We start from the raw sequence: 12,342 nt of genomic DNA on the forward strand, positions 1-12,342 counted from the left end.
GAACTCCTAAAATAAGAAGAGAGATTTCAAGAGATTTCCCTCCTTTTTTTTTAAATGCTCTGGATTTTACAATATTTTATTTTATTTTTAGCAAGAATGCATGAATTGCTTTTTGGAAAAAAAAACCTTTATGCAGAAATATTTTCAAAGCCTACAGAAAAGTTGCAAGTAAAAAGAACACCTGTATACCCTTTACCCAGATTTATCTGGCATTTTACCCCAATTGCTTAATTTTTTTTTATTATTTGCAAGAGATGTTGCAAATATGTGTAACATTTTTCCGATCTATTTGAGGCTAAGTTGCATGCATCATGTATTTATTTTTCCCTTATACAAAAGGTAAGCTACCATAGATTCCTTTTTTGCACAGTATTCACATTTTTCTTGGCAATCATTCCATATCAGTTCATGGAGATCTTCCTCAGTCTTTTTTAAGGCTGTGTGTGTACCATAGTTATTCAACTGCTCTCCTAAGGCATGCATTACTTTTGAAGGCAGAAAAACAAAGATAAATAGTAGAAAAGAAATTTTAAAACCATTCTGAAAAAGAACAAGCCCGGCTCTAACAGGTCTTTGTTGTTTTTGAAGTGGGTGGGCTGCGGCAGAAGCCAGGCGGCTGGGGAGCCCTGGAGCTGTTCCCGCGACTCACAGATGGAGCAATGGAGGCGGCAAGGGGTCCAGTGGATCTGACTGTCTTAGGTCAGGGTGTCTGGAAGCAGAGACTGAGATGGGGTTGGAGGACGTGTGAGGGAGCAGGGTAGTAGGACACGGGGCAGGGCAGGCGACAGAGCTAGGAAGGGCATGTGCTCAGCTAGAGTCAGACTTCAGCCTGGTCTACCAGGAGCTCCACCCAGAGCACGGGTCCCGCCACAGAGGTGGTCCCACCCCCCACCCCCAGATGCAGTAATACATTCTGAGAATGTTGACGTCTTAAAATTAATACACATAATGAGGCTTGTTCCTGGTGCCCGGCCCACAGCAGATCTTCAACAAGTGACAGCTGTTTTTATGACCCTGTAAAGAAACCTGGTTCCTTCAGTCACCCCTCCCCCGTTTCCTCCTCTCCCTCCTTCTCTGCCCTAGGAGTCTACTTTCTGTGTCTATAGACTTGCCTGTTCCAGACGTTTCATACAAATGGAATCATATGATGCATGGTCAGGGGGTGATGTTTTGAACCCTCGTATCATTCAGTCATGAGCTGTGCCCCTTCCCCCTACCCCCACCCCCCCAAGGGAGGTGACCTCCTGAGTCAGGCACGCAGGTCTCCAGAGAAGGGCAGCTGTGAGCCATTAGCAGCCAGCCTGCCAGTAGCTGGAGGATGGACACACTGGCCTGTCAAGGGGCCTAGCAGGGACGCCGTCAAAGTCCATCAGAATAAATCATGTGAAAGGGCTTCATTAAGAATTAGATGGAAGGGGTTATCCAGCATGATGAAAGAGCCACAGCAGTTACTCAGAAGTTCTGGATAAATAGGAGCGTATTTTATGTTGTCCTGAGCAGTCTCGCTTTTAATCCTGACAAGGCTCTTCCTCCCAAGATCGGCAAGAATGAAAATCTCAGTGACCAAAACTCTCACACCCTTGGTGGGAATTTATTTATTTGGTTTTTATTTTTTTAATTTATTGTTAACATTTAAAATCAACCGTTCTTCAATTAAAAAGCAAACAAACAACCCATTTAAAATATGGGCAGAAGAACTGAACAGACATTTTTCCGAAAGAGGAAATGCAGATGGCCAACAGGAGCATGAAAAGCTGCTCAGCATCACCAATATCAGGGAAATGCAAATCAGAATCACAGTGAGACACCAGCTCACACCTGTCAGAATGGCCATCCTCAAAAAGAACACAAGTAACAAATGTTGGCCAGGCTGTGGAGAAAAGAGAAGCTTGCACACTGTTGGTGGGAATGTAAACTGGTGCAGCCACTAGAGAAAACAATGCGGAGGTTTCTCAAAAGCCGAAAAACAGAGCCACCACATGGCCCAGCAATTCCACTGCTGGGTGTATACCTGAGAGAAACAAAAACATTCATTCAAAAAGATGCATGCACCCCACTGATAAAAGCAGCACCGTTTACAACTGCTGAGACATGGAAGCATCCTAAGTGCACATCAACAGATGACTCGATAAAGAAGATGTAGCACATATATGCAACTCACCTACAAAAAGGAAGATATTTTGCTGCATCCCTTTTTTTTTTTTTTGCACTTTAAAAACCAGAATTTTATAGCTGGCGTAAACACTTACATTGCAACAAAAACAACAAAATACCTAGAAATAAACCTAACCGAGGAGGTTACCTATACTCCAAAAACTAAAACATCGATGAAGGAAATTGAAGATGATACAAAGAAATGGAAAGATATCTTGTGCTCTTGGATTGGAAGAACCAGCATTATCAAAATGGCCACACTACCCAAAGCAGTCTACATATCCAATTCAGCTCCTGTCCAAATACACATGACACTATTCACAGAACTAGAACAAATAATTCCAAAATTTATCTGGAACCACGAAAGACCCCAAATTGCCAAAACAATTGATGGGAATTTAAATTGGTTCGTTTTCTGAAGGGTCATTTGATAGTCATATCAAAAGCCTGAACTATGGGAATGTGAAAGACTAAATTATTCCCCTGAGATCAGGACCCCTGTTTCACGTCTTACTGGAGATTCCAGCTATGACAAAAAGCAAGAAAAAGCGTAAGATTCAAAAGAAGAAGTAAAACTGTCCCTATTTGTAGATAATCTGATTGTTTACTTAGAAAATCGTAGGAATCTACAAAATAAATACTAGAACCAAAAAATTAACAAGGTCCCAAGATATAAGATTAATAGACAAAAGTCAATTGTCTTCTTACATACTAGCAGCAAACAATTGTCAAGTGAAATTGTAAAAATAATTCAATTTACATTAGCACCAAAACCCATAGAATACCTAGGAATAAGAAGAGAGATCTAAGGCCTCTTGTTAATACGGCATTTTCCCCAAATTGGTCTGTGTGATACAACATAATGCCAATCAAAATTCCTGGAGTTTTATTTTGAGTAGAAACCCACAAGCTGATTCTAAAATTTCTGTGGAAATGCCAAGTACCTATAGTAGCAGAGCAATTTTGAAAAAGAAGAACAAAGTTGAAAGACCTAGACTACCTGATTTCAAGATTAACTATAAAACCTACAGTGTTCGAGACTGTTTGGCGTTTGGTATTAAATGGTAAACAAAGAGATGAGTGAAACAGAAGAGAGAGTTCAGAAATAGATCCAAACTTACTGGCCTATCAGTTTTCATCAAAGTGCTGAGCCAATTCTGGAAACAACTTGAGTGTTTGAATGGGTGAAAAAAAATTATGGGGTATCTGTACAATGGAATATTTCTCAGCAATGAAAAAATGAACTATTGATACATGGAAGAATCTTTCAAAGTCATGTATTCATGATTCTTTCATGAAATCTTTCAAAATTAGGCTGAATGAAAGAAGCCAGACCCCTCCCCTCCAAAGGTGCACAGTATATGATTTCATTTATATAAAATCCAAATTTATCCATAGGAACAGAGAGCAAGTCGGTGATTGCCTGGGACAGGGATGGAGGAGGGGGAGTGACTCCAAAGAAGCAGAAGGAAACTGAAAGAGGGAGATGTGTTCGTGATCTTGAACTTGGTGATGGTGTCCAGGAGGGTCCACGTGTTAAAACTGATCCAATAAGTGCAGTTTCTGGTTCTTCAGCTCCACCTTAAGCTGTACCCAAGAGGGGAAAGCGTGCATTTACCCAGCCACGCCTCCCTCTCCAGCTGAGCCAGAACCTGACCTGGAATCCTGGAGCTGCCACCTGCTGCCCTGGGAAGCAAGCCACTTCTCCCACGCTGGGTGTCTGGTGAGGATTCGAAAGGCTGGAGAGGAAATGCTGGTGTCCAGTCAGCAAGAGCCATAGTTGCTTAGCTCTGCGGCTTCCTGAGCACGCCCGGCTGCTGTCCTCTGTCCGCGGTGTGCCCCTTCCCCGGTGGGCCCTTCTTTCACCTCCGCTTGGCAGGTGTTTTGGTTCAGAGCACTGACTGGGGCCAGATTCCTGGGTTCAGGTCCCAGCCCTGTCACGTACAGGCCGAGTTAGGCTAACTGCTGAACATCTCTGCATCTCAGTTATCCCATCTGCAAAATGGGGATGGTAACTGTGGTTTCTTCATAGGGAAATTGTGAGGATTCAGTGAGTTTTTAAAAAAAAAAAAAGTGAAGCTGCTCAAAACACTGTCTGGAATGAGCAATCCATAAATAATGCTGCTGCTTCTCTTCCTCCCGTCTTCCTCCTCCTCCTCTTCTGCTTCTGTTTCTCCTCCTCTCCTTCAAGCTGAGGGTGTGTTTAGATCAAAGCCACCCACTCCAGGAAGCCTTCTCACTGGGCCCCAGCACCACCCATGATCCTTGGCACTTCGTACCTCTAGGGTGGTAGACAGTCTACTTTCGAGTCAGTCTGATTTAGGTACGGATCCAAGCTGTGTGACCTTGGGCACATAATTAACCTCTCTGTGCCTCATTCCGTCATCTGTAAAAAGGGATTGTATCTTCCTCTTGGGGGTCCTTATGAGGCTTAACTGAGGTGATGCATGTGCAAAGTGCTCAGCTCAGAGCCAGTGTACCATACTCCTGAAGATGCTAATAACAGGGGTGTTATTTTCAATTTCTGCATTTTACTATGAAAGTGCTTTACACTACGACCCAGCTGTAGATTTGACATTCTTAATTGCTAGGAATGGTTGAGCTGGATGCTCCACTACTTTCCACCAACACCCGGCATCAAGAGGAAGCTCAGCAAATGTTTACTGCCTTGAATTGGCTGAAGAAACAGCATCTCACCTCACCCAGAGAAGGGGGTCAGGCCGTTTCCTTTCTCCATGGTCCCTGACAGCCATGGGCCATGGGCACCTGGAAAGATACCTGCCAGTGAAATTCTGAGAGTGATTATACTGGAATCTAGAACTCCCAAATAGGCAACTCAAAATCGTAACGTAATAGTGAAGAATGTCTTACTGAATGAGTCAGGTGAGACTTCAGCCCTGATATCAAATTAGCAGCTGACCTGCTGCCTGGCTTAAGAAGCATCTGTTTCCCCCCTTCACCTCATGGCCGTCCCAGGCCACCGGCCGCTGGCAGGGGTCGCCGTCTCCAGGCCTGCCTCTTGGCTGCCTGCCGAGGAAACTCCTTACCTGCAGGGGGGATTAGTAATAGCTGCTTTCTGTAGGTTCACACCAGCCTGCCTTTTTTTGTTTTCCTTTTCTTTGTTTCTTTTATGAGTCACATTTTTTTCTTTACCGCCGAGACAGAATAAATTGATTGTGACTAATGATTTGTGACACAGTTTTCACTGTTACAGCTGGCAAGGTAACGACGCAAAGCACTTTCATAAATGTGTACTCAGGCAGGGTAAGAGTAAAAACTGTCCAATTAGAATCTGTTTATAGCTTTCTGAGCCTAAGTAACACTAAAGGCAGGACAGGAGCCAGTTTTTAAATAACAAAATTGTACCAGGGTGCGTTCCGATCTCCTGATTAACTTGGGACAGGTTTCCAATATTAGAATATTAAATTTTATGGAGATTGCACCCAAACCCTCTGAGTGATTTGAAGTGAATTTGAATCAAGACAGCTCAAAAATAGCTTTTATAGCCTCTTCATGACTTGACACCATGGAAAAATAAATACGAAGCTCATGTCACGGAAGCCCTGTCTTCTGCCGTTGCCTGGGCTGTCTCTGCTGCGAATACTTCTGGTAGTAATTTAAGACGATGCTTGTCATCTCCTTACAGCAGTTCATAATTCAAAAACAATCTATACGTAATACTCAATTAAGGAACCGGAGAGGCATGTCGGCCACAGATGACAGATGAACAGCTCGAATGGAAATTCTGCACAACTCTTGAAAACACTGCTAAAATCAATGCCCCGTCAGGGAAACCATGATTTACTAATACATTCCTTACCTCCATTGAGTTGCGAATCAATGCGTCCCCATCAAAAGCTAATAGAAAACCAAGATGGGTAAAACTTGCAAGTCCTCTGGGCAGGATTGTAACTCAGGAGCCTGTGCGTGGCTTGGCCAACTGGTCGTGTGTGTGTCCGTGTCCCACCCCAGCAGTGAGCAGTTGGCCCTGTAGTGGAAGAGGGGTGATGAACACCTGCTGTTTACCAGCATCCGTGTTTTCCTCCAAACCTTGCTGCCACCATGAGATAGGTGTTGTTATTTGTCTTACAGATGAGGAAGTTGAGACTCAACAAGGGTCAGTGTCCTGTCCAAGGTCTCCAAGGGCAGAACCTGAGTCTGCGCGGCCAATTGACAGCTTGGGCTCTGACACCCGAACACCCGGGTTCTGACCCTGGCTGCCCTGTTTTCTAACAGAGTAACTTTGCCTTAGTTTCTCAACTTCTCTGGCCTCAGTTTTCTCACCTGTAAAGTGGAGACAGTTCCTGGGTCCCTAGGGCATAGGTCCATTGGGAGGATTTGGCGACGTGGTGGGTGAAAGTCCTTAGTGTCCTGCCACTGTCCTCCTCCCGAGTCATCCTTGACCCGCTCTGCCTCAGTGTTTGCCCATGCTTGAGACAGGACTAGGAGATGACATGCTGGGATTCAGGGACTCCTGGATTTCCCAGAAGGTGGGGAACAGACTCAGAAACTCCCAGTACCAGATACCAGGCTTCTGGTTCTGGTTCCAACCCAAGGAGAGACTCCCCCGCCTCCCACCTGAGTCTCTCATCCCTGTGTTTGTCTTTCACTTGGGCCAACCAGGACTATCCAAGGGCCTTGAACTCGGCCCCAGAACCCAGGAGAATGGGGACTCATTCATACGTCCCTACCTTGAGCCAGACTTCAGCCTCCTGCCTGATCATCACTTTATAAATTTGTCATATGGTCATTGCGTGGTTTCCCTGTTCAGGACTCCAGACTGTCGAGTGCTCATTGTAATTTGGGGTGGGGGTGTCGGCGGGGACTCTGTTTCACCAGGAGCAGAAAGGTTCTGAACACAACGGCTCTGCTCGCTGGCAGCCTCTTTCATCTATATTTCTAGTTCTCTTCAGGCATCTTTGCTGATCTAAAAATCCTCATTCGGTCACATTTTCTGTGACTTGGGACATTAAAAATGACTTGGGCCCCGGGGGGCCTCGGGTGGGAAGTGGATGGGACAGGCTTATTGCCGAGAAGCCCGCTGTCCACAGTCCGCCGAGACCCCTCTGAAAGGCCTGCCCGTCCCTCGAGCAGTCCCCGTGAACGCTCCTGTCTCTGCGAGTGCCAATAAATATGGCGTGAAATTTAAACCGAAAATGAGTTTTTACAGCTAATTACGGCTAATGCGAGCTACTCTCAAAAATGGCACACATTCCTTCCAGAATAGTACATTTTGCAATGACGAATTAGGCATAAAGAGCCAAATTTCATAAACATAGTTTAGCATCGAACAAAATAATAATACCAAGTGCTTTCCGACCGGCCATTAGGGGCTTCCCGAGGTGGGTCTCATCAGGCGCCCTCCCATTTGGGCCTCCGAGGGCACAGGCCGTGAGGCTCTGAAACCCCGGGAGGTTAGTGGAGGAAGCAGTCGTTTCCACGGCCCTCTGCTCTGAGTGATCAGGGGCTGCTCCCTCCCCCCGTCTACGGTGAGACACCCAGCCCAGCGGTTGCAGCGGCAGCGTTTGGCCACACGGCTCCGCCCCTTGTGTGAGGGACCTCCGCCCCTCCCGTCATCCTCTCCTGGTCCATGTCACCGTGATGTTTGTGATCTCCAGATTAATCCGTGATCACTGCAGGCATTACAGTAATTAAAATGCAGAAGGTGACCTCCACCCCACCCCCGCCTCACTCCACCCCACCACGCTGGCCGTGAAATCGCCAGGGTCAGGAGTTTCCTGTCTGTTTCTCTCCCACACAGTTGGGGGTACAGCTAGATGCACACACACCCTCTTACCTGTACGTTATCTTTACTTTACAAAAAACAGGATCACACGACACTTTTGTTTTACATCTTGCTGTCCATACTTAATGATATGTTTGGGGCTCTTCAATGCCAGTACATGTGAACCTACCTTTAAAAAAATATATACATACTATAATTTATCCAGTTTCCCATAAATGAACGTTACAAACTGTGCTTCAGTGAAGACTGTATGTTTATGCCCACTGACCCAACACACCCACACCTCTGGACTCTTCTCTGGGTACTTCTGAAGCATCACTTTATATGAAAATAGTGGTATTGGGTCAAGGGAACTACACAATAAAACCAAATAGCACCTAATTACCCTCTGAAATGAGTTGTATCTGTTTGCATCCTAATGGCAGTAAGTGGAAGTAGCTGTTTCTCCCCACCCTGGGCTATTTTAAGTGGGGAAGCCTGGGTCACCTTCCTTTCCATCCCTAGCTGTGGACCTCAGCTAGCAGACAGTCACACCTGCCCACAGGTGGGTCTCAGTTCCTGCTGCCAGAGAGTGGCTAGTCTAAAGAGCCCTCTGTTCAGAGTCCCCCAGAATCCTACTGACCAGAAGCAGCTGCCGTAAACATTTTGAATGTTATTTCCTTCATGCCTTTTTGAATCATTGCCAAGTGCAGAACAGTTCCATCACCACGAGGATCCCTCCTGCTACCCTCCAGTAGCCACACCCAGTCCCAACCCCCCTCAGCCCCATCCCTAACTGCTAGCAACCATATCTATAGTTTTGTCACTTTAAGAATGTCATGTAAGTAGAATCACACAGTATGGATCCACTGTTGCATGTGTCAGTAGTTGATTGCTTTTTTATTGCTGAATAGTATCCCATGGTGTGGATGTACCACAGTGTCACCGTTCACCCACTGAAGGCCGTTTAGGTTGTTTCCAATTTCTGGCTATTACAAGTAAAGCTGCTCTGAACATCTGTGTACAGACTTTTGAATGAACATTAAGTTTTTATTTCTCTGGGATATAAGTCGAAGAGTTCTGTCACTAGATCGTATGATAAGTACACGTTCAGTTGTGTAAGAAGCCGCCAGCCTGTTTTTCTAGAGTTGCTGTATGACTTTACATTCCCATCAGCACTGTAGGAGTGATCCAGTTTCTTTGCACCAGAGCCCACATTTGGTGTTAGTAACATTTAAAGTTTGTTTGCTGTAGTTGTGATTTTTTTTTCTCTCTTTGCTGATTGAAAGCTATGTGTTCCATTTCAATTCTTTTAGAAATTATCCATTTTTTAATCAACTTTTAAAATGTAGAACAATTTTAGATTTACATAAAATTACAAAGATAATACAGATAATTCCTATATAACCTGTACCCAACTTTCCCCACAAATTTTTTAAATTGAAGTATAGTTGATTTACAATGTTGTTTTTGGTATACAGCATAGTGATTCAGTTATACATGTGTGTGTGTGTATATATACTTTTTCATATTATTTTTCACTATAGGTTATTACAAGATACTGTATGTAATTCCCTGTGCTATACAGTAGGACCTTGTTGTTTCTCTGTTTTTATATAGTAGTTTGTATCTGCTAATCCCAAACTCCTAATTTATCCCTCCCCCGCCTTTCCCTTTCCCGTCATTAGCATCCTCAGCAGTATGGTACATTTGTTACCGTTAATGAGCCAATACTGATACATCTTTATTAACTAAAGTCCGTAATTAGATTCTCATACTCTTTACCTAATGTGCTTTTTCTGCTCCGGGACTCGACGTTGCATACTACATTACATTTAGTCATCATACCGCCTTAGTCCCCTCTCGGCTGTGAGCATTTATTAGACCTTCGTTGTTTTTGACGACCTTGACAGTTTTCAGAAGTACTGGTCAAGTATTTTATAGAATGTCTGTTGGGATCTGTCTGATGTTTTTCTCGAGCTGGAATCATGGGTTTGGGGGAGGAAGACCACACAGGTAAATTGCCATTTTAATCCCAGTCATGTCAGGGTACACACTATCACCATGACTTTTCATCACCATTGATCTTTGTCAGTTCCTCTCCTGTAAAGTTACTTTTATTTTTTTAAACCCCTCTTTACACTATACTCTTTAGAAGGAAGTTGCTGTGAACAGCCCATAGCTAAGGGTGGGGAGTTATACTCCGCCTCCTTGAAGGAGAGATTTATGCATAAATTATTTGTTAACTTCTGTGTGTGGGATATTCGTCTCTTTCCCCCACATTTATTTATTTATTCAGTCATTTACTTGTATGAGTATGAACTCACGGATTTTTTTTTTAATACATTTCCTCCCCCAGTCTTAGAAGTCAGCCAAGGATCCATAGTTCCTTTTGTTGGCGAATGGTATTAGAAACCAAGATGTGGGTGCTGGGTGTGCTCATTGCTAGTGTATGTCCTGGCTTCTAGCAGACACTCTCACCTGACACAGCAAAGAAGTGTGTGTCTGCATACTCACCGTGTATGTACACATCTATAAATATTTCCAGATGTAAACAGGGTTTTGATGTTTAGCTAACATGAGTTCATGGTGATGTCTCCAACTGTAATCCATTACCACATGAATCATTCTAGCCCCCTCTCCTTCCCATACAACTTTTTACATTTTTTATTGAGCTGTGTCATTCACGTACCATACAGTTTACTCCAGAATTCAGTGGTTTTAGTATATTCACAAGGTTGTGCAACCATTGCCACTAATTCCAGACCATTTTTACCATTCTGCAGAGAAACCATGTGCCCATTAGTGGTCAGTCCCCACTCCCTCTTTCTCCTCTTCTCCCAGGAACCACTAATGTACTTCGTTTCATTATGGATTAGCCTCTTCTGGACATTTCTGATAAATGGAGTCATTCAGTACTTGGCCTTCTGCTTCTGGCTTCTTTAACTTAGCATAATGTTTTTGCTTTACGTTAGTGTAATGTTTCTGGAAGTGGTTTAACTCTTAGTCTTGATACGTCCAAACATGTATCTGTTTTGCCATTGCACTTGAATGATGCTTTAGCTAGGTATAAAATTTGAGGTTCGTAGTTACCTGACTTCAGCATTTTGAAGGTGTTGCTCCTTGACCCTGTTATTGCTAAGGTGCCTGCTCTCTGTCTAATGGTCTTTCCTTTATAATATTTTTGCTGTGATATCTTTTTAAGATTTTTATTTTTGATGCTTTGTAATTTACCATGATATATGTCGGTATGAATTGATTTTTATTTATTCTACTTAGTGCTTTTCATTTGGAGACCCATATGTTCCTCTTTTCTGGAAAATTCCCAGCTACTGTTTGTTCAAATTATTCTCGCTGTTATTTCCTCCTTGCTCCTCATCCAGTGCCTCTTTAGCATCCATTGATACCTCTTAAAATAACTCATGCTTTGGGTTCTTTGAGCTGCTCGCTCATGTTGCTTGTGTCTGGGTCTCTGTGTTGTCTTCTGATTCTGCTTCTCAGTTCTACCTTTTAATTCACTAATTCCCTGTCTGATTAGCATCTAGTCTAGGATTTATCCCATTTATTGAGAGTTTTGTTTTAAAATTTTAACTGTTACATCTTTCATGTCCACCATTTCTAAATTTTCATTATCACCTATTCTCATTCCGTTCACACCTGTTTTACTTCATAACATCTTATTCTTCTTTATGTATGTTAGCCTTTTACTGAGGCTATTTGATATCCTAAACATTTAAATATTTTTCAGACAGTTTTATACCATTGATTTCACCTGAAGCAAATTCCTGTTCCTGATTGAAGAGTTTGTAGACTGTCTTAACTTAGTGTGAGATTTTCATGGGTGGTAAAATTTGTTTCAAATTCAATATGAGTAAGAGGTATTTTGGGGTTGTTTCCCCTCGCTTTTTCTGTTGACTAAGTGTCTCCCTGTTTAGTGGTTCTGGCTACTTCCACCCCAGCCCCCATCTGAGAGCAGGTCTTATAATAGTGCTGTAGGGTCCTGGCCCCACAGTCGTCCTGGGAAAACATGTTTCAGTTCCTAGACTTGAGCCTGTGTCAAGACCCGTAGATTGCTGCAAGCCTTTGCCCAGGGCTGTGCTGGAGACAGCTCCCACCAGCACGTAAAGCCAGTGATTAAATGCTAAGGAATTTTGTGAGTTGGCTGTTAAACAGCCATTATTAAAATTTAATTATACAGACTCACCACTAAATAAATTATATTAAGAAGCAAAGGTAATAAATACACTGAACACTTGCCATTTTCTAATTATCTCGCTCCGTGTTACCCTCATCCCTGCTCTCTGGTTGTGTCTGGCTCTCGTGTCTGGGTGGTGGAAGCACTCTGTGATGGTGTGCTCTGGGCATCTCTTCCCACTTCTGGTTCAGTGACTCGTGTTGGTCATTTGAAACTGGCCCTCATGAGCATATCTATGCTGTGGAAATTAGTAAACATTCCAAATCGG

At 43.5% G+C, this 12,342-nt stretch overlaps 1 protein-coding gene across 4 annotated transcripts in view; it reads left to right on the forward strand.

Moving 5' to 3' along the window:
- The window catches only part of CPPED1 (calcineurin like phosphoesterase domain containing 1), a 226,309-nt gene that overhangs the window by 149,130 nt on the left and 64,837 nt on the right, over nt 1–12,342 (forward strand). The window lies entirely within an intron of this gene.

The sequence above is a fragment of the Vicugna pacos genome, chromosome 18 (genome assembly GCF_048564905.1).
Source record: "Vicugna pacos chromosome 18, VicPac4, whole genome shotgun sequence".
Lineage (NCBI taxonomy): Eukaryota > Metazoa > Chordata > Mammalia > Artiodactyla > Camelidae > Vicugna > Vicugna pacos.